The 27,519-nt window shown below is 37.7% G+C and overlaps 1 long non-coding RNA gene across 1 annotated transcript; it reads left to right on the top strand.

Moving 5' to 3' along the window:
- The first annotated feature begins 3,700 nt into the window (after positions 1 to 3,700).
- LOC128553811 (uncharacterized) lies at positions 3,701 to 19,238 on the top strand. The gene is made up of 4 exons (XR_008369441.1): positions 3,701 to 3,806; positions 5,606 to 5,641; positions 16,622 to 16,666; positions 19,145 to 19,238. It is a non-coding gene; the product is annotated as an uncharacterized LOC128553811 (long non-coding RNA).
- Positions 19,239 to 27,519: the final 8,281 nt, after the last annotated feature.

The raw sequence follows: 27,519 nt of genomic DNA, 5'->3' as shown, positions 1-27,519 counted from the left end.
GGTCGGTCGGAATGTAGACCAATCCGTTTCCGGATGATAACTCAAGGACGCTTGGGCCTAGGATCATGAAAGTTGATAGGGAGGTTGGCCATCACCAGCAGATGACCCCTATTGATTTTGAGGTCTGTATGTCAAAGGTCAAGGTCACAGTGACCCTGAATAGTAAAACGGTTTCCGGATGATAACTCAAGAACAGTTGGGCCTAGGATCATGAAAGTTGATAGGGAGGTTGGTAATGACCAGCAGATGACCCCTATTGATTTTGAGGTCAGTACATCAAAGGTCAAGGTCACAGTGACCCTGAACAGTAAAACGGTTTCCGGATGATAACTCAAGAATGCTTAGGACTAGGGTCACGAAAGTTGATAGGGAGGTTGGTAATGACCAGCAGATGACCCCTATTGATTTTGAGGTCAGTATGTCAAAGGTCAAGGTCACAGTGACCAGGAACATTAAAATGGTTTCCAGGCAATAACTCTAGAACGCTTGGGCCTAGTGTCAGGAAAATTGATAGTTAGGTTGGCCATGACCAGCAGATGACCTCTATTGATTTTGAGGTCATTAGGTCAAAGGTCAAGGTCACATTGGCCAGGAACAGTTAAAACTGTTTCTGATCTTCTTGTCCAAAACCATAGGGCCTAGGGCTTTGATATTTGGTATGTAGCAAAATCTAGTGGTCCTCTACCAAATTTGTTCAGATTATTTCCCTGGGGTCAAATATGGCCCCACCCCGGGGGTCACATGGTTTTTATAGACTTATATAGGGAAAAACTTTGAAAAACCTCTTGTCCAAAACCACAGGGCCTAGGGCTTTGATATTTTGTATATGACATCATCTAGTGGTCCTCTACTAAGATTGTTCAAATTATTCCCCTAGGGTCAAATATGGCTCGCCCTGGGTGTCACATGGTTTACATAGACTTATATAGGAAAAAACATTGAAAATCTTCTTGTCCAAACCACAAAGACTATGGCTTTGATATTTTGTAATGTAGCATCATTTAGTGGTTCTCTACCAAGTTTGTTCAAATTATCCCTCTAGGGTCAAATATGGCCCCGCCCCAGGGGTCATATGGTTCATATAGACTTATATAGGGAAAAACTTAGAACCTTCATGTCCATAACTTACACATTTCTGTAGCTACAGCCTTCAAATTTGGACCACATGCATAGGTTTATGTACTGAAAAAAATTTGACCTTGTTATTGACCTAGTGACCTACTTTCACATTTTTGAAGGTACAGGCTTCAAATTTGGACCACATGCATAGTTTTTTGTTCCAAAATAAAATTTAACCTTGATTTTGACCTAGTGACCTACTTTCACATTTCTCAAGCTACAGCCTTCAAATTTGAACCACAAGCATAGTTTTGTGTACTGAAATGAACTTTGATCTTGAGATTGACCTAGTGACCTGCTTTCAAATTTCTGAAGGTACAGGCTTCAAATTTGGACCACTTGCATAGTTTTGTGTTCCGAAATAAAATTTGACCTTGATTTTGACCTAGTGACCTACTTTCACATTTCTCAAACTACAGCCTTCAAATTTGAACCACATGCATAGTTTTGTGTACCGAATTAAACTTTGATCTTGAGATTGACGTAGTGACCTACTTTCACATTTCTGAAGCTACAGGCTTCAGATTTGGACCGCATGCATATTTTTGTGTTCTGAATTGAAATTTGACATTGATTTTTACCTATTACCTACTTTCACATTTCTCAAGCTACAGCCTTCAGATTTGAAGCGCATGCATAGTTCTGTCTACCGAAATGAACTTTGACCTTGAAATTGATCTAGTGACCTGCTTTCACATTTCTCAAGCCACAGCTTTCAAATTTGGACCACAAACACATTGTTTTGTACCGAAATGAAATTTGGCATTGATTTTGACCTTGAGCTAGTCTTGAAATTTGGAACATTCAAAAATGGCTCAGTGGATGGCGCCAAGATCACTCTCTAATCTCTTGATAGGTTAATAGGTTAAAGGTCAAGGTCAGATTAAACCAGAATGGTAGAACTTTTGTTTACAGTGAGCATATAATTTCTGTTTCTTGTGCAATTACTGAATGCATCAAGGGGGGCATTTCGTGTTCGACGAGCTCTTGTTGCCTTTTGGGTTGCAACATTCTAGTGATTTCGATGTAAATGAGATAAAAAAATCAATATTTTTATGCCCCCGAAGGGAGGCATATAGTTTTTGAACCGTCTGTCTGTCGGTCTGTCCGCAATTTTCGTGTCCGGTCCATATCTTTGTCATCGATGGATGGATTTTCAAATAACTTGGCATGAATGTGTACCACAGTAAGACGACGTGTCGCGCGCAAGACCCAGGTCCGTAGCTCAAAGGTCAAGGTCACACTTAGACGTTAAAGGTCATTTTTCATGATAGTGCATTCGTGTCCGGTCCATATCTTTGTCATCTATGGATGGATTTTCAAATAACTTGGCATGAATGTGTACCACAGTAAGACGACGTGTCGCGCGCAAGACCCAGGTCTTAAGCTCAAAGGTCAAGGTCACACTTAGACTTTAAAGGTCATATTTCATGATAGTGCATTGATGGGCGTGTCCGGTCCATATCTTTGTCATTCATGCATGGATTTTAAAATTATTGGGCATGAATGTGTACCACAGTAAGACGACGTGTCGCGCGCAAGACCCAGGTCCGTAGCTCAAAGGTCAAGGTCACACTTAGACGTTAAAGGTCATATTTCATGATAGTGCATTGATGGGCGTGTCCGGTCCATATCTTTGTCATTCATGCATGGATTTTAAAATTATTGGGCATGAATGTGTACCACAGTAAGACGACGTGTCGCGCGCAAGACCCAGGTCCGTAGCTCAAAAGTCAAGGTCACACTTAGACGTTAAAGGTCATATTTCATGATAGTGCAATGATGGGCATGTCCGGTCCATATCTTTGTCATTCATGCATGGATTTTAAAATAACTACGCATGAATGTGTGGCACAGTAAGACGACATGTCGCGCGCAAGACCCAGGTCTGTAGGTCAAAGGTCCTAAACTCTAACATCGGCCATAACTATTCATTCAAAGTGCCATCGGGGGCATGTGTCATCCTATGGAGACAGCTCTTGTTAGTCCTGTTTGGCACCATGTAATGTGTACATTGTTGGTACACCATAACACCTAAATTAATTAGATAAACCATATAGGAATAGTACTCTTAACCCTTACCATGCTAAATTTCTATAATGAGCTTGTCCATCTTCTAATTTGGACAGTACCATTAACTGTTAAAAGTGGTGCTTACCAAAACGATACTGACTGAATAGCAAACAGTGCAGAGCAATGCTGGCTGATCGTGATCTACACTGGTCACAAAGGCAGAACCAACCGTGTCCAGCATGGAAAGGGTTAATAAATGCAATCTGTAGTGCTATATTTTACTCTCTTTTTTCACAGGATTTGGATTATGGTTGTTAATTCGTTGCATATGTTTAAAGAAAACACCTAGGGCATTTAGGAATAGTACTCTTAACCCTTACCATGCTAAATTTCTATAATGAGCTTGTCCATCTTCTAATTTGGACAGTACCATTAACTGTTAAAAGTGGTGCTTACCAAAAAGATACTGACTGAATAGCAAACAGTGCAGAGCAATGCAGGCTGATCGTGATCTACACTGGTCACAAAGGCAGAACCAACCGTGTCCAGCATGGAAAGGGTTAATAAATGCAATCTTTAGTGCTATATTTTACTCTCTTTTTTCACAGGAATTGCATTATGGTTGTTAATTCGTTGCATATGTTTAAAGATAACACCTAGGGCATTTACAACAAGTAAGTACAAATGTTTTTTAAGAATTATATCTTTGATGAATTTAAACCTTTCATGATAGTGATAAATCAAATGGAATCAGACTGGAACTAAACTTTAGTTTTTAAGCCTAAAATCTTGATTTCCTCAATCACTTTCAGCATTTTCTAGGCAAATTCATACAAAATTTAGAAAGTGTAGGTTGATCGGTATGTTACTAACCATTAAATCCTTAAACCAAGAGCTGACATAACTTATGGTCAGTGTGAGTCAGAGCATGGTGTCAATTAGACATTTGGCAAGTTTATAGAGTTGGAAGATTATTTGATAAAATAACATTTAGGTAGTAAATATATAAAAGCTAGCATAAATCTAGATTTCATATATCATTATATTTCCACCTTTTGTTGGAAGCATTATTTTTCCTTTGCCATCTCAACAGTCTGCCTCTGCATCTGTTTTTAGCTCAGTTGATATGCTACTCACCCTGGCACTGGCGTCTGTGTCGGCTTCATACCTTTGTTAAAGTTTTGCATGCAAGTATATAGCTATCATTTAAAGGCATATAGCTTCAAAACATTTTTATACCCTACAAACAAAGTTTGAGGGTATATAGGAGTGAGCTTGTCGGTCGGTCGGTTCATTGGTTTTTGGACAATAGTTCGTGAAAGGCTTGACAGATTTAAATAAATTTTGATACACAGGTCAAGTTCGACATTGCCTACAAACCACCATTTTTATACGCACGAAGGGACGTATAATGGCGTATAATGTTATACCCCCGATGTCCGTCCGTCCGTCTGTCCGTCCGTTAGCAATTTCGTGTCCGCTCTATAACTCTTGAACCCCTTGAAGGATTTCAAAGAAACTTGACAAAAATGTTCACCACACTGAAACGACGTGCAGAGTGCATGTTTTGGACGTCTCGCTTCAAGGTCAAGGTCACACTTAGGGGTCAAAGGTCATATCAGTTTGTTTCATGTCCGCTCTGTAACTCTTGAACTGCTTGAAGGATTTCAAAGAAACTTGGCAAAAATGTTCACCACGCCGAGATGACGTGCAGAGCGCATGTTTCGGATGACTCCCTTCAAGGTCAAGGTCCCACTTAGGAGTCAAAGGTCATATATGACTGCTTTGTGTATATTGCTCTGCATTGCAGTGCTCTTGTTTTTATTTGGCAGATCCCTTTTTTGTTCACTTACAATAAAAGTTTTTTGAATTACTTCCTTTTTATGTTACTATAAATGCTTATTTTGAAACTGTTTTATTATTGGCCGTAGGGGAAATACCGAGACCACTTTTCTGTGGTGCAACATGGGTGGTACCTCCAATTTTTAGGTTATTTTGACATACCTGTACCTGGTAAGGATATTTTTGTGATATTTCATCTGTTTGTTGTTCCTGTCCTTTGGGCTTCAACAGTCAAGTTCTTTAGATTTTGCCCCCACCCTCTGATGTAACCCTTTGGGCATATATTGCCCCGCTTGGCCGACCTCATATTTGACCTAGTTATGGCCCCTTTCCAACTTAAAATTTTCCAAACTCATGGTTTCCAGACAATAACTCATGAAAGGCTTGAAGGATTTAAATAATTTTTGGTACACAGGTGTAACATCATGAAATACATGTCAAGTTTGACTTTGGCTACAAACCAACATTTTTTGATACAGTTATGGTCCCTTTCCAACTAAAGATTCCCCCCAAACTGTCAACATAAATGAGATCTTTTTATTGTTTTTTACTATCAATTGATATTACTATCTGTTAAGTGCAACTTTCATCCTGCATGTTAATTTAATACTTTATATCTATTCTATTTTAGTTGACTTATCCTGTAAACCAGTCAGTTGGAAAAACGGTAAGAGGCTGAAATATTTGATTTTTATGCCCCCAAAGGTGGGCAATATTAAAAATTGCACTCTCCATCCATGTAAATTCTTGTCCAGGCTGTAACTCTGCCATCCATAAAGGAATTTTGAAATAACTTGGCATAAATGTTCCCCATAATGAGACAACATGTCATGCGCAAGACCCAGACCCCTAACTCCAAGGTCAAGGTCACAGAGGTCGAAGGTTAACAGGTCTGTTTCGTGTCCTGTCCATAACTGTCGTCCATGAAGGGATTTTAAAATAACTCGGCATAAATGTTTACCATAATGAGAAGTTGTGTCTTGCGCAAGGCCCAGACCCCTTGCTCCAAGATCAAGGTCACACTTAGAAGTTAAAAGTTAACAGGGTCTGTTTCGTGTCCTGTCCATAACTCTGCAATTCATCAAGGGATTTTGAAATTACTTAGCATAAATTTTCCCCAGATTGAGAGGACGTGTCATGTGCCAGATCCAGACCGCTATCTCTAAGGTCAAGGTTACAGAGGTTAAAGGTTACCATGATCTGTTTCTTGTCCGGTCCATAACTCTGCCACCGATGAAGTGATTTTAAAATTACATGGCATAAATGTTCCATATATTTAGATGATGTGTCTTGCGCATGACCCAGACCACTAGCTCCAAGGTCAAGGTCACACTTAGAAGTCAAAGGTTAACAGGGTCTGTTTCTTGTACGGTCAATAACTCTGCCATTCATCAAGGGATTTTAAAATTACTTGGCACAGATGTTCCCAATAATGAGTTGATGTGTCCTGTGCAAGACCCAGACCCCTAGCTCCAAGGTCAAGGTTACCTTTTGAGAATTTTTTTTTATCTGGTCAAAATGATTCATACCTTAACTATTCTGGCATTTTGGGCACACTTCGAGGGCATTTGTCACTAATAGTGACAGCTCTTGTTTAGAGAAGGTTAATACCTAGTATTATCAGTTGATAATGCGATTTGATATATAGTTGTCTGGCTTTTTTGGAGATGGCTAAAGGTATCATGCAGGCCTTGCCTGTTTTCCTTTTATTCTCCAAAGTATTAGACTCATTTCAATTTGGACTTTTCTTCACTGTTAACTATGGATTTGACAAAAAAAGTCATCTTTTCTCAATGACAAGTACTTGTGACCAGATGAAGCCAGAACAAGCAGGGTTTCCAGTCTACAAATGTGAGGGGCACGTGGTTTTAGGTTAAGAACCTTAATCACTCGACCATGGAAAACTTGTTTGGACATACCCTTAAACCCAGGGAGAACATACCTACTGGTACTTACTGGCACTGGTAAAACAGTGAAACACCAATCATTGAAGGTCACAAGGGGATGACCCTAATGCTAGAGCTGTCCATGGTTTAGAGCAATGCGAACACTGGCCATTGAACAAAGGAAATTGAAGTTTGGTTACAAATTTTCAAAGTGATGCATTATATAAACACAGAATATGACATTTTCGAAAATTGTGTTATAACGTTATCTTTGATAGACTTTGTAAAGGATCCATGTGTAGAATTTTATAAACTAAGATGTAGTAAGCTTCTTCTTCAAATCTAGGTAATTGTATCCCCCACACAACAAAGTTGTAGGTGGGTATATGGTTTCAGGTTGTCTGTTTGTCCATCTGTTCGTCCGAGCAACTTAAAGGATAGAGAGGGCCATCTAACTGTAAAGAGAACAAAAGAGAACAATAGCTTCAATCCGTTAACATTAGATTATAAGGCCAGGGCATGTTAGGTTCTTTCAGAAAAAAAAATGTAGAGTTATGGAACTTTGTTTTTATGCCCCCGGCATCTACTGATGCGGGAGGCATATAGTGAAAATATAGTGATTGTCCTGTCCGTCTGTTCGTCCGTCCGTATGAGGTTAACCAAATGGGACCGTTTCGTCTAGCATCAATACCCCTAACTAGAATGACTTGTTACTAATGCTGATGTAACCTGTGACCATTCCTCATCTTCAGACATCACCTGTCCTCAGTTTGACCTTGACCTTGAACTTGACCTCGTTTTGGACTTAGGTTGCTTTGTATCGACAAGGATGCCACCGGGGGCATCAAGCGTTTATTGAACGCAGCTCCTTGTTTGTTACTATACTATATACATAGAGTCTGTATATTCAATCTTGTGCGCGCCTCATCTCCTGAACCCATGCACACAATTGAATGAAACTTCACTCAAGTGATCAGTAGGAACCCTAGTTGTGCATGGGGCATGTTAGGTTCTTTCAGAAAATAATTCTGCACAGTTATGGGACTTTATTTTTTATTAAAATACAATATACATAGAGTCTGCATATGCAATCTTGTGCGCACCTAATCTCCTGAACCCTTGCACACAATTTAATGAAACTTCACACAAGTGATCAGTACCAACCCTAGTTGTGCGTGGTGCATGTTACATTGTTTTAAATAAATATTCTGCAGAGTTATGGGACTTTGTGTATTGTTACTATGCTATATAGATCTACATAGAGTCTGCATATGAAGTCTTGTGCACGTCTAATCTTCAGATTAAACAATTAAACACAATTTAATGAAACTTCACAGAAGTGATCAGTACCAACCTTACTTGTGCATGGCGCATGTCTAAGGTTCTTTCAGAAAAATATCCTGCAGAGTTATGGGACTTTGTTTTTGTTACTATACTATATACATAAGGTCCATATACATACAGTCCACATAATTATGCAATCTTATGTGCGTCAAATTGCAATGTACCGTGTAAGTGCATGCGGGGTGTGTGTGTATGTAGGGGTAGGGGGGGGGGGGGTTCATTTATCACCTTCAGTGATAGCTCTAGTTCATTCTTAATTCATCCAGAAAAAAAAACACTTTAGAAATATTCTGCTCATATCATAAACAGCTGGCCTAATTAATAATTTCACAGAAATGTTCCTTTGGTGACACTCTACCAAATTCTTTTAAATCATTCTGTTTTGTTTAAAAAAATGGCTGTCAGGGACCATTGCTAGTTTTCCCTAGATGGCTATATAGCAAAATTTGAAAATCTTCATCTCTGAAACTGCTGACCTAATATCAAAAAAATTATACAGTAGTGCACCTCACGTGACCCTCTGCCAAGTTCCTTCAAATAGATCTTTTTGCCAGGGAGCAGGGCAAATTTCTTATATGGCTATTTGGAAAACATTAAAATTATTTCATTGAAACTACAGGCTTGACTTGAAAGTGATTTTATCAAAATGATCCTTGGGTGACCCTCTACTTAATTCCTTCAAAAAATATGGCCGCAGAGGGTTGGGACTAGTTTCCCCATACATGACTGTATAGAAAACTTTGAAAGTTTTCTTCTCTGAAACTGCTAGCCCAATTTCAAAGTAATTTCACAGCAATTACCATAAGTGAGCCTCTACATAATTCCTTTAAATTATTTTTTCTGCTAAAACATGGCTGCCTTGGAGCAGGTCTAGTTTCTCTTATAATGGCTGTTTGGAAAAAAATTGAGAAATTTTTCCTCTGAAACTGCTTGCTTGATTTGAAAATGATTTCACAGAAATGATCCTTGGGTGGCCTTCTACAAAATTCTTCCAAATCTGTTTTGTTAGCTCACCTGTCACATACTGACAAGGTGAGCTTTTGTGATCACCCTTCGTCCGTCGTCCGTCCGTGCGTGCGTCCGTCAACAATGTCTTGTCTGCACGATAGAGGTTTCATTTATGATTTTATTTTAACCGAACTTGCACACAACTTGTATCACCATAAGATCTCGGTTCCTTTATTGAACTGGCAAGATCCCATTATGGGTTCCAGAGTTACGGCCCCTGAAAGGGTCAAAATTAGCTATTTTGACCTTGTCTGCACAATAGCAGCTTTATTATGCCCCCCTTTGAAAAAGGAGGGGTATATTGTTTTGCAGATGTCGGTCGGTAGGTCGGTCGGTCTGTCGGTCGGTCGGTCGGAATGTAGACCTATCCGTTTCCGGATGATAACTCAAGAACGCTTGGGCCTAGGATCATGAAAGTTGATAGGGAGGTTGGTCATCACCAGTAGATGACCCCTATTGATTTTGAGGTCTGTATGTCAAAGGTCAAGGTCACAGTGACCCTGAATAGTAAAACGGTTTCCGGATGATAACTCAAGAACACTTGGGCCTAGGATCATGAAAGTTGATAGTGAGGTTGATAATGACCAGCAGATGACCCCTATTGATTTTGAGGTCAGTATGTTAAAGGTCAAGGTCACAGTGACCCTGAACAGTAAAATGGTTTCCGGATGATAACTCAAGAACACTTGGGCCTAGGATCATGAAAGTTGATAGGGAGGTTGGTAATGACCAGCAGATGACCCCTATTGATTTTGAGGTCAGTATGTTAAAGATCAAGGTCACAGTGACCCTGAACAGTAAAACAGTTTTCGGATGATAACTCAAGAACGCTTAGGCCTAGGGTCACGAAAGTTGATAGGGAGGTTGGTCATGACCAGCAGGTGACCCCTATTGATTTTGAGGTCAGTATGTCAAAGGTCAAGGTCACAGTGACCAGGAACAGTAAAATGGTTTCCAGGCAATAACTCAAGAACGCTTTGGCCTAGTGTCAGGAAAATTGATAGTTAGGTTGGCCATGACCAGCAAATGACCCCTATTGATTTTGAGGTCATTAGGTCAAAGGTCAAGGTCACATTGGCCAGGAACAGTTAAATGGTTTCTGATCTTCTTGTCCAAAACCATAGGGCCTAGGGCTTTGATATTTGGTATGTAGCAAAATCTAATGGTCCTCTACCAGGATTGTTCAGATTATTTCCCTGGGGTCAAATATGGCCCCACCCCTAGGGTCACATGGTTTATATAGACTTATATAGGAAAAAACTTTGAAAAACCTCTTGTCCAAAACCACAGGGCCTAGGGCTTTGATATTTTGTATATGACATCATCTAGTGATCTTCTACTAAGATTATTCAAATTATTCCCCTAGGGTCAAATATGACTCCACCCTGGGGGTCACATGGTTTACATATACGTCTATAGGGAAAAACTTCGAAAATCTTCTTGTCCAAACCGCAAAGTCTATGGCTTTGGTATTTTGTAATGTAGCGTCATTTAGTGGTTCTCTACCAAGTTTGTTCAAGTTATCCCTCTCGGGTCAAATATGGCCCTGCCTCAGAGGTCAAATGGTTCATATAGACTTATATAGGGAAAAACTTAGAATCTTCATGTCCATAACTTACATCATTCAAATTTGGACCACATGTATAGTTTTGAGTGGCAAGATGAACCTTGACATGAGTTGACCTTGATCTTGACCTAGCGACCTACTTTCACATTTCTGTACCTACAGCCTTCAAATTTGGACCACATGCATAGGTTTGTGTACTGAAAAAAACTTTGACCTTGTTATTGACCTAGTGACCTACTTTCATATTCTTGAAGGTACAGGTTTCAAATTTGGACCACATGCATAGTTTTTTGTTCCAAAATAAAATTTGACCTTGATTTTGACCTAGTGACCTACTTTCACATTTCTCAAGCTACAGCCTTCAAATTTTAACCACAAGCGTACTTTTGTGTACTGAAATGAACTTTGATCTTAAGATTGACCTAGTGACCTACTTTCACATTTCTGAAGGTACAGGCTTCAAATTTGGACCACTTGCATAGTTTTATGTTCCGAAATAAAATTTGACCTTGATTTTGACCTAGTGACCTACTTTCATATTTCTCAAGCTACAGCCTTCAAATTTGAACCACATGCATAGTTTTGTGTACTGAAATGAACTTTGATCTTAAGATTGACCTAATGACCTACTTTCACATTTTTGAAGGTACAGGCTTCAAATTTGGACTGCATGCATATTTTTGTGTTCTGAATTGAAATTTTACATTGATTTTTATCTATTACCTGCTTTCACATTTCTCAAGCTACAGCCTCCAAATTTGAAGCACATGCATAGTTCTGTTTACCGAAATGAACTTTACCTTGAAATTGATCTAGTGACCTGCTTTCACATTTCTCAAGCCACCGCTTTCAAATTTGGACCACACACACATTGTTTTGTACCTAAATGAAATTTGACCTTGAGCTAGTCTTGAAATTTGGAACATTCAAAAATGGCTCAGTGGATGGCGCCAAGATCAATCTGTAATCTCTTGTTAGGTTAATAGGTTAAAGGTCAAGGTCAGATTAAACCAGAATGATAGTACTTTTGTTTACAGTGAGCATTTAATTTCTGTTCCTTGTGCAATTACTAAATGCATCAAGGGGGGCATTTCGTGTTCGACGAGCTCTTGTTTATGATTTGATTTTTACCAAACTTGCACACAACTTGTCTCACCATGAGATCTTGGTTCTTTTCTTGAACTGGCCAGATTTCATTTTTGGTTCCAGAGTTATGGCCCCTGAAAGGGCCAAAATTAGCTATTTTGACCTTGTCTGCACAATAGCAGCTTCATTTATGATTTGAATTTATTCAGACTTGCACACAATTTGTGTCACCATAAGATCTTGGTTCCTTTCTTGAACTAGCCAGATCCCGTTATGGGTTCCAGAGTTATGGCCCCTGGAAGAGCCAAAATTAGCTATTTTGACATTTTCTGCACAATAGCAGCTTCATTTATGATTTGATTTTAACCAAACTTGCACACAACTTGTATCACCACAAGATATTGGTTCCTTTCTTAAACTGGACAGATTCCATCATGGGTTCCAGAGTTATGGCCCCTTAAAGGTAAAAAAATTGCTATTTTGGCTTTTGCAGCCATATAGAGACTTAATTTATGGTTTGATTTGATACAAACTTTCAAAATATCTTCAACAACAATAAATCTTGGATTCCATGACGAATCTGTCAGATCCAAGCGTAGGTTCCAGAGTTATTTTATATCTGATTACCTCCCCTGATTGTAATCAAAATGGATTTATATCAGTAAGTACTTATAGGACTAATTTGAAATTTCATTATTGTCATTAGTTGGACTGAGAGGATCAGGGTAGATAACTATGGACTGATTTTATGTCCAATTACCTCCCTTTATTTCAAATTAAAGTGGGTATATCTCCGTAACTAATGAAGATACTGATCTGAAATTTCATTTATGGCAACAGATGGACTTGGACAATCGGTTAAGATACATATTGACTGAATTTATGACAAATTACCTCCCTTTATTTTTTATCTAAATGAATACACCTTAGCAGCTTCTAATGAGATTGGTTTGAAACGTTATTTATGTCTTCCATGATAAGAAGTAGTCATATTAGATAACTCTTGATTGAACATTTATCGATATGAATACTTTACTAATATATTGTTGTATAGGCTTGTACTCTGTATCTTCTTCATGCATATACCAATGCATGATTACCTCCCCTGATTTTAATAAAAATGGATTTATCTTGGTAAATATTTATAGAACTCATTTGAAATTTCATTATTGTCTTTAGTTGGACTGAGGCAATCAGGGTAGATAGATAGATTTTATATAAAATTACGTCCCTTTGTTTCAAATTAAAATGGGTGTATCTCAGTAACCAATGAAGATACTGATTTGAAATGTCGTTTTTGCCATCAGATGGACTCAGACAATCAGGGTAGATAACTTTTGACAGAATTTATGACAAATTACCTCCCTTTATTTTATGTAAACGAATTTATATCAGCAGCATCTAATGGGATTTGTTTTAAATGTTATTTAAGTCTTTCAGGGTAAGGAATAGTCATGTTAGTACAAAAATGCAGCATTTGAGCCTACCCGGCTGTCAAAATTCCAGAAGTTTCCATGGAATGTCTTCGAATTTCCATGGGAGTCCGGACTCTGGAGTATTCGGACAAACGTTCTGGAGCTTGATATGGAATACTGCGGAAAACTGCGGAAAAATGTCCAGGGATTTCTGGAGAACTTTCCATGGACAATTTTCCGGAGTGATTCCACGGACTTCCGTGAACAATTTTCCGGAGTTATTCCGCAGTCGTCCAGGAAGTTCTGATATGATTTTATTGCATGTGATCACTTTTGCAGTTTCAAACACTATATGATATATATGAACAAGGAAAATGAATCTTTGCCAGTTTAAAGTGACTGATTAGAATATTTTTTAAGCATATACATAGTTTCGAACAAAGATTAGTTACACTTAAATAATGATGAAATCATTCAAAGAAAGTACCTAAAGATATCTGTTTTCATATATGCATATTATTTATAAAATCTTTGTGAAGCTTTTGGTTATACTTTAGCATTCATTGTTTTATGCTATAGAATGACTGATGTACAAATATACATACATGTGTTAATTAGCATAATTACAAACATATGTATTGTTTCACTGGTCAGTTATGTAAGCAAACTTACTTGAGCAATTTCTAGAATCCTCAATATTAACTTTGAACTGAATTACCTCACATAATAAAGTTTCACTAATTTTTACACAACTTGTTAACATCAGACTTCCAGTTACACATTTTGAAAATTCCTCTGTAAGACCAGTTCATCTAATTGGCTGAGCTTGATCACATGGTATTCCCAGTCTGATGCTAATTGTTTTCTGATGTGTTTAAAATCCCTTAGAAAATGACAGAGTTATTTTCCAGAGTTAAATGACCAGAATTTTTTCAAAGTGCTACATTTCCGCAGTGTCGGTGAATATTCCATGAACATTTTGATAGATGTCCAGAGTAATTTCCAGAGATGTCCGTGGAAAACATTTGCAATCACTCTGGACATGTTATATAACAGGTGACTTTTCCGGACTATTCCATGGAAAGTACCTACTTTCCATAGAAGTTTTGCATTTGTCCGCAATTTTTCCACAGTTACTCTGGAATATGTACAGCCGGGTTAAGGACCCTCAAACTAGTTATGGAAATTGGCCCTGACTGGGTCAAAAGGGACTGTTACAAGAAAATGTTTATCCTGATGATATTTAATGTGTATGCCTATGTGCTCTATGGCAAAACTCGATCATATCATTTTGAGCAATGGTACTCATGTGAGCGATACAGGGCCATCATGGCCCTCTTGTTAGAAAACATGGTAGGTGTGGGGCTAGTTTTCCCTACATGGATATATGGACAATTTAGAAAATCTTCTCTTATACCTATGGTTGTATTTGAAAATAATTTGACAACAATATTCCTTGGGTTATCCTGTACCGAATTCCTTCAAGCCATGTTGATTTGTTAAGAAACATGGCTGCTTGGAGGCAAGGCTTTGTTTTCTCCATACAGCTATATGATAAAATTTAAAAATCTTCTTCTGGCTCTATTTCAAGCATCACAGATATTTTCCTTGTGTGACCATCTACCAAAAGTGTTCAAGCAAGCTGTGCAACTCAGATGAGTGATCTTGATCCATCAAAGCCATCTTGATTTAAAATACGCACATTTTTTTAAATAAAACTTAAACTGACTTTTTTCCTCATATGAAGATCTCATAATCATCTTTCTCGATCTGTAAAAAAGATTTGATAAATAATCACATACAGTCGAAACTCGGTATCTCGAATTTCAAGGGACCGTGCTTTTTATTTCGAGATAACCGAAATTCGAGTTATGAGGAGGGACTGATACGGACGAAATGAGTACACATTACGAAAAGATTTGATAAAAAATAAAACCTGTTTCCTTGATGCCGTGTATACGTTGTCGGCACTTTAAGCGTCACGATTCCGTACAGTTTGTGTTTATTAAAGTTTTCAGTTTTCAAAAAATAAAAGTGATACCAACCTCAAATGTTTTTGAGTCAAGTTTCTTTTTTGTAGTACGTTTCTCTCCCAGAGGGTTGACAGCATTTCGAATTGACGTTTTGAACGACTGATGCTTTCCCCCAAGAAGTTGGTTTTTATACAGTCTCATCGCGATTACCTCTAATTTATCCTTATTAAATATTCCAAGTGTTCAAACTAATTAATTCATTAGTTTAAATTAAAAGCAATTGTCATAACGTCTCAAAAAAATTAATGACTGCTGATTAAAGAAATCTAAAGTTTACATCAAACAATTACCATTATGGCACGTGCAAACAAGTATGACGTCATCTCACTTTGATAATCGCCGCACCTGTGATATGTCGGTATCACGGTTTTCTGGTTAGGCAATAAACATGGACATGTGTTAAAAACAAACCACATTCACAATGACCTGTGTGAAATTTTATCGCTTATTTTTCTCACTTCGACTTACCGAGTTTACAATGCAGTTGAATTTTATTGACGGGACTGAAAATTCCTTTCGACACATCCGGAGTCACGGTATGTCAAATTTTGACGTAACCGAAGTTGAATTACATATATAAAGAAGGAAATTTGACGGGACTTGAAAATTTCTTCGACTTAAGCGGAATTTCGAGGTAAGCGAGTTTGAGATACCGAGTTTCGACTGTACTTGTCTTAATCTAATACAAACAGTTATACATATGATAAAAAAAAAGTTTAATTTTTAGGGCAATTTTTCAAAAAATAGGTAGAGCTATTGCCCTCATCCATTCAAGGTTGTCTGCATCTGCTTCAGGATTCATATCTCACTTTTGTTACTTGTGTGTCAGAAATCACATGTGGTACTGGATAGAAATTTCAAACACTTGTTCACTGTGATGATCTGACGTGCATTGCACACATTCCATACTTATTAATTTTCATTTTAACAAAGTTATGCCTCTTTTTCATCTCAGTAGTTTTTGATTGTTTTTGTTGGTAATTCAATAAACAGTAATGGGAATGGGTTGAAACTTTAGCTAATTGTTCATAATTTGTGGTGATCTAACATGTAATGTTCATGTTCCATACAGGCCTTTTGAATAGTTGAGTGTTGTTCTTGTTATTGAGGACTATTGACATGACAGTATAATTTTATATGCATTTATAATGGTGTTCATGTATAATGGTTAGTGTTTGTAACAAACATCAGTTTTTATGAAAACAGATGTTTACAGAAAGGCTGTAATCTCACCTTTTGGAAACTAAAATCAAACATAGGTCTTAAAAGGTTACAATCTTTTCTTACTATGTAATTTGATATTTTCAGCTGTAATAGCAATCTTCTGCTGGCCATGCCAACCACATTTAAAGGGTAAGTATTTTTGTATACAAAATTTTAGCTCACCTGAGCACGAAGTGCTCAAGATGAGCTTTTGTCATCACCCTGTGTCCATCATCTGTTGTCGTCAACAATTTGACTGTTAACACTCTAGAGGTCACAATTTTGGCCCAATCTTAATGAATCTTGGTCAGAATGTTACCCTTAATAAAATTTTGTACGAGTTCGATATTTGGTCATCTTGGGTCAAAAACTAGGTCACCAGGTCAAATCAAAGGAAAAGCTTGTTAGCACTCCAGAGGTCACAATTTTGTTCCAGTCTTAATTAAACTTGGTCAGAATGTTACTCTCAATAAAATCTTGGATGAATTTAATATTGGGTCATCTGGGATCAAAACTAGGCTACCAGGTCAAATCTAAGGAAAAGCTTGTTAACACTCTAGAGGCCACATTTATGACTGTATCTTCATGAATCTTAGTTCGAATGTTAATCTTGATAATCTTAGGTCAAATTTGAATCTGGAATATGTGGGATCAAAAACTAGGTCACCAGGTCAAATCAAAGGGAAAGCTAGTTAACACTCTAGAGGCCAAATTTATGACAATATCTTAATGAAACTTGGCCAGAATGTTAATCTTGATGAATTTTAGGTCAAATTTGAATCTGGGTCAGGTGGAGTCAGAAACTAGGTCACCAGGTCAAATCAAAGATAAAGCTTGTTAACACTCTAGAGACCTAATTTTTAAGTTTGAAACTCATGAGAATTGATAAGAATGTTTGTCTTGATGACCTCTAGGTAGTTTCTAATCTGGGTCATGTTGGGTCAAAAAGTAGGTCACCAGGTCAAATCAGATCAAAAGCTGGTCACATTTATTACTGTATCTTCATGGAACTTGGTCAGAATGTTAATATTGATGATCTTTAGGTCAGTTCTGAATCTGGGTCATGTGGGATCAAAAACTAGGTCACCAGGTCAAATCAAAGGAAAAGCTAGTTAACACGGTAGAGGCCACATTCATGACTATATCCTAATGAAACTTGGTCAGAATGTTAATCCTAATGATCTTAAGGTAAAGTTCTAATTTAGGTCAGGTGGGGTCAAAAACTAGGTCGCCAGGTCAAATCAAAGGAAAAGCTAGTTAACACTCTAGAGACCACATGTATGACCATATCCTAATGAAACTTGGTCAGAATGTTTACCTTAATGATCTTAGATTGTTAACAAGCTTTACCTTTGATTTGACCTGGCAACCTAGTTTTTGACCCCACCTGATCCATATCTTAACGTCAAGTTCCAATCTGGGTCAGGTGGGGTAAAAAACTAGGTCGCCAGGTCATGTCAAAGGTAAAGCTTGTTAACAATCTAGAGGCCACATTTATGATTGTATATTCATGAAACTTGGTCAGAATGTTACTTCTTATGATCTTTAGGTCAGGTTTGAATCTGGGTCATGTGGGGCCAAAAACTGTTCACTAGGTCAAATCAAAGGAAAAGCTAGTTATCAGGGGTTAGAATTAGGTCAAGTGAGCGATACAGGGCCTTCAGGGCCCTCTTGTTATTTATCCATTCCCCCCAGCCCCATTCAAGATTATGTAGATCAGGTGGTTGGTCTGTCTGAAGATGGTTCTGTTGCTAATCAAGAACTAGAGAACAAGGGTCTTGGTAGCCACCAGTTTAAAATGACTGACTTTGAATAACTTGTCATTTGTGTTTGCAAGTTTGAACCCTGCTAGGGTAAGAATTGGAGGAAGCCATCTAGCTAACTTGAGGGATCTACATATATGTAAAGTCATACCCAAAGTACCAGTAATGAGAGGTAAGCTAGAATCTTTCTCCAACATTAAAGGAAACAAAACACAATGCTAGTGTGACCGGAACAGTATGAGTGAGAGTTTGAACTAAATTCAACTAAATTCATGACTAATTCATGTAGGGAATATATAGAGATGGTACAAGAGTTCTTTGCATACTTTGATTTTTGTAATTATCACGAGATTTATACATGCACTGGTAATGAGTAAAATTGTAAACAAAGGACTTTATGTCTAGAAATCATTGGAATAAATAATTTATCAGTCAAAATACTGATTGACAGTGAATGATAATGTCTTTATGCAAAAGGGAGTTTTATTTTGTTTATAACTAAGCCATCCAGCTGGCTTATGGAAGGTCGGTGGTTCTACCCAGGTGCCCGCTCGTGATGAAATAATGCACGGAGGGGCACCTGGGTTCTTCCTCCACCATGAAAGCTGGAAAGTTGCCATATGACCTATATTTGTGTCGGTGCGACGTTAAACCCAACAAAATAAAAATCAGTTTGTTTGTAACTGTTATTTCCTGTTGATTGAAAGCCTCTTAATATTTGTAAAATTATTTGGAAATTTGGCTGTTTTTGCCATTCCCTGGTGCGTACAGTTCATACTCTAAAAAAAACAGAGAAATTTTGGCAGTTTTGACTGAATAAAAATGTTGGGAAAATTAGATCCTTTTATTCTGTTTTAATATTAAGCACCTGCTAAACCACCATGGATTTATGCCCAAGGCAAGAGTGATAAATCCATATGGATAGAATGGGAACAACCACCTCAGGATGATTACAGCTGTGAAGTGAAAGAATACAAAATCAAGTATAGAAAAATACAGATTGAGGATCAACAGTTAGAAGCAGATGAAGATGAACCATTAGTAGAACATAGTTTTCAAGAGAGGACTGTACAGAAAGTCACTGGCTTTACGTTACCTGACTTGGAACAATCAACAGAATATGAAATCTATGTGTTAGCCTCAGGAATAGTTGGCGATAGTCCCTGTTCAAAACCCATATTTGTGACAACCCTTTTTCCTGGTAAGTCTTGTAGAATATGATTAATGATTTGCCATTTTAACTGATTGTTGTTGTTTTGTTGCCTTACTTGTGAAAAACATGTGAAATGCAAGATATTATTTGTATAAAGCATCAGTGTCGTGAATTGGCTTTAGTTCACTGAGGAAAAAGTGCATGGGTAGAGCCATTGTGATCGCTCATCGTCCATCGTGTGTTCATCCATCCATCCACACTTTTCTTAGATGACATCTCTTCCGAAACCACTTGCCAGAATTGCACCAAACTTGGTCAGTAACATCCTTGCATTGTCCTACATTATGTTTGTTCAAATGTTTCAGCTTGACCAATTTTAGAGCTAAAAATAGGAAAACCGTTAAATTGTTGAACCACTTGGTAGATCTTTATCAAATTTGGTCTGAAGAATCATTATAAGCTTTTCCCCCAAATTTGTTCAAAGCTAGAGCTAAAAGTAGAAATACTTTCATATGACTGCTACTAATGAACCACTGAATGAATCTTTATCAGACTTGATCATTAGCGTCATTATAAGGTCCTCTCCCAATTTTTAGCTCACCAGAGCAGGAAATGCTACAGGTGAGCTGTTGTGACCGGTCATTGTCCGACTGCCATCAACATTTGCCTTGTTAACACTCTAGAGAGCACAGTTGTATTCCAGTCTTTATGAAATAGAATGTTTGTCTTGATGATCTCTAGGAGAAGTTCAAATCTGGGTCATGTGGGATCAAAACTAGATCTGTAAGTCAGATCAAAGGAAAATCTTGTTAACACTCTAGAGGCCACATTTATGACCGGATCTTCATGAAACTTGGTCAGAATCTTTATCTTGATGATCTTTAGGCCATGTTTGAATCTGGAGCGGACGATAATAAGCAAGACCTTTACCCTTATCTTTTATAAAATAGACATGATTAAAACATCAGTGCCGTGACCAGCCCTGAAAAAACACGGAGGCAGAATTCTTTCGGAAAAAGAGTTGTAACATAGTTACATTTTTGTATTATAATGTGTGTATGAATTATTGTTTTCTAATTGATTTTATTTACTTTTAATGTCCATTCAATGTACATGTATTACATGTATATTGTATTTTAATTTTGTCTTAAAGTTAAACATGTAACCGGCAATTTGCCGGGTCACGAATTTTTTTTGCAATGTAGTGGTCAGAATGTTTGTCTTGATGACTTTTAGGACAAGTTCGAAAATGGGTTGTGTTGGGTGTCAAAAACTAGGTCGCTGGGTCAAATTAAAGGAAAAGCTTGTTAACAGATGCCACATTTATGACCCTATCTTCGTGAAACTTGGTCAGAATGTTTATCTTGATGATCTTTAGGCAAGTTTGAATCTTTGTCATGTGGGGTCAAAAGCTAGATCACTAGGCCAGATCAAAGGAAAATATTGTTAACACTCTAGAGACAACATTTTTGGATTTTGGTCAAAGTTGTTACAATTGTTCTGCTTCATTGAACATTTGGGTCTTTTTAGTTTTTTAGCTATCACACTTAAAAAATCTTCTTCTCTAGAACTTTGATATTTGGCATGTGATATAAGGGTTTAACTCTCTACCATAATTGACCAAATTATTGCCCTAAGGTCGGAAATGGCCACGCCCTTGTGTGTGATGTGTACTTGCTATAAATATACAATAAGAAACTTTGAAAAGATTCTTCTCTGTATCAATAATAACTATAGACTTGATATTTGGTGTATGATATCAGAGTTGTACTGTCTGCCATAATTTTCAAATTTTTGCCCTAGGTTAAAAAATTTGTGTGACATGTATATGATATAGGCTGACATAGAAGAAACCTGTACCATTATGTTATACAAACACACTTGAAGCCTTGTACACAGATGAGCGCTTTAGGGTCAATGGCCCTCTTGTTTTTTTAGCTCACCTGTCACGAAGTGACAAGGTGAGCTATTGTGACTGCTTGATGTCCGTTGTCCGCCATGCGTCGTCCGTCAACAATTTCTAAAAAAATCTTCTTGTTCAAATTATCTCCCTAGGGTCAAATATGGCCCCGCCCCGGGGGTCCCAAGTTTTACATAGACATATATAGGAAAAAAAGTTTAAAAAATCTTCTTGTCTGAAACCACATGACATAAGCCTTTGATATTTTGTTTGTAGCATTGTCTTATGGTCCTCAACCAAAATTATTCAAATTGTACCCCTGGGGTGAAAAGAGGCCCTGCCTTGGGGGTCCCATGTTTTATATATACTTGAAAAATTATCTGATCCTATTTCCAAGACTGTTTAATAATAATTACCTGATGATCCTAAGTATTATGATGTCAGTTGACTGTGGCCTTGACCTGCTGACCTACTTTCTTGTTAGCTCACCTGTCATATAGTGACAAGGTGAGTTTTTGTGATCACCCGTCGTCTGTGCGTGCGTCCGTCAACAACTTCTTGTCTGCACGATAGTGGTTTCATTTATGATTTTATTTTATCCAAACTTGCACACAACTTGTATCACCATAAGATCTCGGTTCCTTTATTGAACTGGCCAGATCCGCTTATGGGTTCCAGAGTTATGGCCCCTGTAAGGGCCAGAATTAGCTATTTTGACCTTGTCTGCACAATAGCAGCTTCATTTATGATTTTATTTTGACCAAACTTGCACACAACTTGTATCACCATAAGATCTTGGTTCCTTTCTTGAACTGGCCAGATCCGCTTATGGGTTCCAGAGTTATGGTCCCTGAAAGGGCTAGAATTAGCTATTTTGACCTTGTCTGCACAATAGCAGCTTCATTTATGATTTGAATTTAATCAAACTTACACAAAACTTGTGTCACCATAAGAACTCGGTTCCTTTCTTGAACTGGCCAGATCCCTAAATGGGTTCTAGAGTTATGGCCCCTGAAAGGGCCAAAATTAGCTATTTTGACCTTGTCTGCACAATAGCAGCTTCATTTTTGATTTAATTTTAACCAAACTTGCACACAACTTGTATCACCATAAGAACTTGGTTCCTTTCTTGGACTGGCCAGATTTCTTTATGGGTTCAAGAGTTATGGCCCCTTAAAGGTCCAAAATTTGCTATTTTGGCTTTTGCAGCCATATAGAGACTTCATTATGGTTTGATTTGATACAAACTTCCAAAATATCTTCAACAACAATAAATCTTGGATTCCATGACAAATCTGTCAGATCCAATCATAGGTTCCAGTGTTATTTATATCTGATTACCTCCCCTGATTTTAATCAAACTGGATTTATATCAGTAAGTACTTATAGGACTTATTTGAAATTTCATTATTGACATTAGTTGAACTGAGACAATCAAGGTAGATAGCTATGGACTGATTTTATGTCAAATTACCTCCCTTTATTTCAAATTAAAATGGGTATATCTCCGTAACTAATGAAGATACTGATCTGAAATTTCATTTATGTCAACAGATGGACTTGGACAATCAGTGAAGATACATATCGACTGAATTTATGACAGATTACCCCCCTTTATTTTTAGCTCACCTGTCACAAAGTGACAAGGTGAGCTTTTGTGATCGCGCGGTGTCCGTCGTCCATCTTCCGTCCGTCCGTCCGTCCGTAAACTTTTGCTTGTGACCACTCTAGAGGTCACATTTTTCATGGGATCTTTATGAAAGTTGGTCAGAATGTTCATCTTGATGATTTCTAGGTCAAGTTCGAAAGTGGGTCACGTGCCATCAAAAACTAGGTCAGTAGGTCTAAAAATAGAAAAACCTTGTGACCTCTCTTGAGGTCATATATTTCACAAGACCTTATGAAAATTGGTCAGAATGTTCACCTTGATGATATGTAGGGCATGTTCGAAACTGGGTCACGTGCCTTCAAAAACTAGGTCAGTAGGTCTAAAAGTAGAAAAACCTTGTGACCTCTCTAGAGGCCATATAAATCAAAAGATCTTCATGAAAATTGGTCATAACGTTCACCTTGATGATATCTAGGTCAAGTTCGAAACTGGGTCACGTGCCTTCAAAAACTAGGTCAGTAGGTCAAATAATAGAAAAACCTTGTGACCTCTCTAAAGGCCATATTTTTCATGGGATCTGTATGAAAGTTGGTCTGAATGTTCATCTTGATGATATCTAGGTCAGGTTCGAAACTGGGTCACGTGCGGTCAAAAACTAGGTCAGTAGGTCTAAAAATAGAAAAACCTTGTGACCTCTCTAGAGGCCATATATTTCATGAGATCTTCATGAAAATTAGTCAGAATGTTCACCTTGATGATATCTAGGTCAGATTCGAAAATGGGTCACGTGCCACCAAAACTAGGTCAGTAGGTCAAATAATAGAAAAACCTTGTGACCTCTCTAGAGGCCATATTTTTCATGGGATCTGTATGAAAGTTGGTCTGAATGTTCATCTTGATGATATCTAGGTCAGGTTCGAAACTTGGTCACGTGCCTTCAAGAACTAGGTCAGTAGGTCAAATAATAGAAAAACCTTGTGACCTCTCTAAAGGCCATATTTTTCATGGGATATGTATGAAAATTGGTCTGAATGTTCATCTTGATGATATCTAGGTCAAGTTCGAAACAGGATCATGTGTGGTCAAAAACTAGGTCAGTAGGTCTAAAAATAGAAAAACCTTGTGACCTCTCTAGAGGCCATACTTGTGAATGGATCTCCATAAAAATTGGTCAGAATGTTCACCTTGATGATATCTAGGTCAAGTTTGAAACTGGGTCGCGTGCCATAAAAAACTAGGTCAGTAGGTCAAATAATAAAAAAACCTTGTGACCTCTCTAGAGGCCACACTTTTCATGGGATCTGTATGAAAGTTGGTCTGAATGTTCATCTTGATGATATCTAGGTCAAATCTGAAACTGGGTCGACTGCGGTCAAAAACTAGGTCAGGTCTAAAATTATTAAAATCTTTTGACCTCTCTAGAGGCCATATTTTTCAATGGATCTTTATGAAAATTGATCTGAATGTTCACCTTGATGATATCTAGGTCAGTTTCTAAACTGGGTCACGTGCGGTCAAAAACTAGGCCAGTAGGTATAAAAACAGAAAAACCTTGTGACCTCTCTAGAGGCCATATTTTTCATGAGATCTTCATGAAAATTAGTGAGAATGTTCACCTTGATGATATCTATGTAAGTCAGTAGGTCTAAAAATAGAAAAACCTTGTGACCTCTCTAGAGGCCATATATTTCATGAGATCTTCATGAAAATTAGTCAGAATGTTCACCTTGATGATATCTAGGTCAAATTCGAAACCGGGTCACGTGCGGTCAAAAACTAGGTCAATAGGTCTAAAAATAGAAAAACCTTGTGACCTCTCTTGAGGCCATATATTTCACAAGACCTTCATGAAAATTGGTCAGAATGTTCACCTTGATGATATCTAGGTCATGTTCGGAACTGGGTCACTTGCCTTCAAAAACTAGGTCAGTAGGTCTAAAAGTAGAAAAACCTTGTGACCTCTCTAGAGGCCATATAATTCACAAGATCTTCATGAAAATTGGTCAGAACGTTCACCTTGATGATATCTAGGTCAAGTTCGAAACTGGGTCACGTGCCTTCAAAAACTAGGTCAGTAGGTCAAATAATAGAAAAACCTTGTGACCTCTCTAAAGGCCATATTTTTCATGGGATCTGTATGAAAGTTGGTCTGAATGTTCATCTTGATGATATCTAGGTCAGGTTTGAAACTGGGTCACGTGCGGTCAAAAACTAGGTCAGTAGGTCTAAAAATAGAAAAACCTTGTGACCTCTCTAGAGGCCATATATTTCATGAGATCTTCATGAAAATTAGTCAGAATGTTCACCTTGATGATATCTAGGTCAAATTCGAAAATGGGTCACGTGCCACCAAAACTAGGTCAGTAGGTCAAATAATAGAAAAACCTTATGACCTCACTAGAGGCCATATTTTTCATGGGATCTGTATGAAAGTTGGTCTGAATGTTTATCTTGATGATATCTAGGTCAGGTTCGAAACTGGGTCACGTGCCTTCAAAAACTAGGTCAGTAGGTCAAATAATAGAAAAACCTTGTGACCTCTCTAAAGGCCATATTTTTCATGGGATATGTATGAAAATTGGTCTGAATGTTCATCTTGATGATATCTAGGTCAAGTTCGAAACAGGATCATGTGCGGTCAAAAACTAGGTCAGTAAGTCTAAAAATAGAAAAACCTTGTGACCTCTCTAGAGGCCATACTTGTGAATGGATCTCCATAAAAGTTGGTCAGAATGTTCACCTTGATGATATCTAGGTCAAGTTTGAAACTGGGTCGCGTGCCATAAAAAACTAGGTCAGTAGGTCAAATAATAAAAAAACCTTGTGACCTCACTAGAGGCCACACTTTTCATGGGATCTGTATGAAAGTTGGTCTGAATGTTCATCTTGATGATATCTAGGTCAAATTTGAAATTGGGTCGACTGCGGTCAAAAACTAGGTCAGGTCTAAAATTATTAAAATCTTTTGACCTCTCTAGAGGCCATATTTTTCAATGGATCTTCATGAAAATTGATCTGAATGTTCACCTTGATGATATCTAGGTCAGTTTTTAAACTGGGTCACGTGCGGTCAAAAACTAGGCCAGTAGGTATAAAAATAGAAAAACCTTGTGACCTCTCTAGAGGCCATATTTTTCATGAGATCTTCATGAAGATTAGTGAGAATGTTCACCTTGATGATATCTATGTAAAGTTCAAAGCAGGGTCACGTACCTTCGAAAACTAGGTCAATAGGTCAAATAATAGAAAAACCTTGTGACCTCTCTAGAGACCATATTTTTCAATGGATCTTCATGAAAATTGGTCAGAATTTTTATCTTGATAATATCTAGGTCAAGTTCAAAACTGGGTCACATGAGCTCAAAAACTAGGTGACTATGTCAAATAATAGAAAAAACTACGTCATACTCAAAACTGGGTCATGTGGGAAGAGGTGAGCGATTCAGGACCATCATGGTCCTCTTGTTTATCTAAATGAATACACCTTAGCAGCTTCTAATGAGATTGGTTTGAAACGATCATATCAGATTGAGCAATGGTACTCATGTGAGCGATACAGGGCCATCATGGCCCTCTTGTTTTTTAAGATACAGCCTTGAAATTTGGATGACATGTACAGTTTTGCACACCGATCATAAAACTGAATTGCATTGACTATGAATATGACCTACTGACTTTGTTAATATTTTAGCATCAGTTTGACATTTGAAACGTGTTCATATTACTCAGGTGAGCGATTCAGGGTCATCATGACCCTCTTGTTTTGTTATAAGACCACTTACTTTATGGATCTTCATCAACCTTGGTCTGTTTTAAGGTTCTCTCCCAAAGTTGTTCAAATGTGGGTGCTTGGACCCTTTAAGGGACCACTAGACGTAAAATTAGAAATACCTTAAAAGGATTTCTTTATGATCAGCTTGATGGATCTTCATCAAACTTGGTCTGTAGCATCATTTTTAGTTCTACTCCTAAATTTATTCAAATAGGGGTACCCGACCCCTTTTATTGGCTACTAGATATTATTTCAAGTTATTCGAAATAAAATAAGAACATGTAACATTCATTGTTTTATTTACCTCATTACTATATTTTACATATTTAAAGAGCATATAACGTAATACATGCATAAGAAATTTATGATGAACCAATATAATGACTTAAAAGTTAGTTTTGAAGGAACATTTGCTAAAAGTAAATGCATCAATAGATATGAGAGAAACTTTACATTTCCAAAGTAAATGCATCAACAGATATGTGTGAGAGAAACTTGAAAGATTAAGTTGGCATGTTTTGGCCGCTCTAAAAATCTTCGAGCGAGAGGAGACCAGGCGTAAACATGAAACAATACACGATACGATAATCCTGAAAAACCTGCAAATGGTATATAGTAGCCTACACGGACCACACCCGAATGCATGACCGTAGACCTCGGCTTACTCTGGCTTCGTACCAAAGTGGTACCTCGAAATAAGTCAAGAGCTACTGCCAAACATCCAGTGCTTATAAGTAAATGTTCGACCAGCACCCGGCACCCAGTCTCCTCCAGGTCGATTGATTTTTTTTCGCCACAATAAATTT

Source organism: Mercenaria mercenaria, unplaced genomic scaffold, assembly GCF_021730395.1.
Source record: "Mercenaria mercenaria strain notata unplaced genomic scaffold, MADL_Memer_1 contig_4349, whole genome shotgun sequence".
Taxonomy (NCBI): domain Eukaryota; kingdom Metazoa; phylum Mollusca; class Bivalvia; order Venerida; family Veneridae; genus Mercenaria; species Mercenaria mercenaria.
The sequence above is the reverse complement of the archived record's forward strand: the minus strand, read 5'-3'. Positions and strand labels throughout refer to the sequence as shown.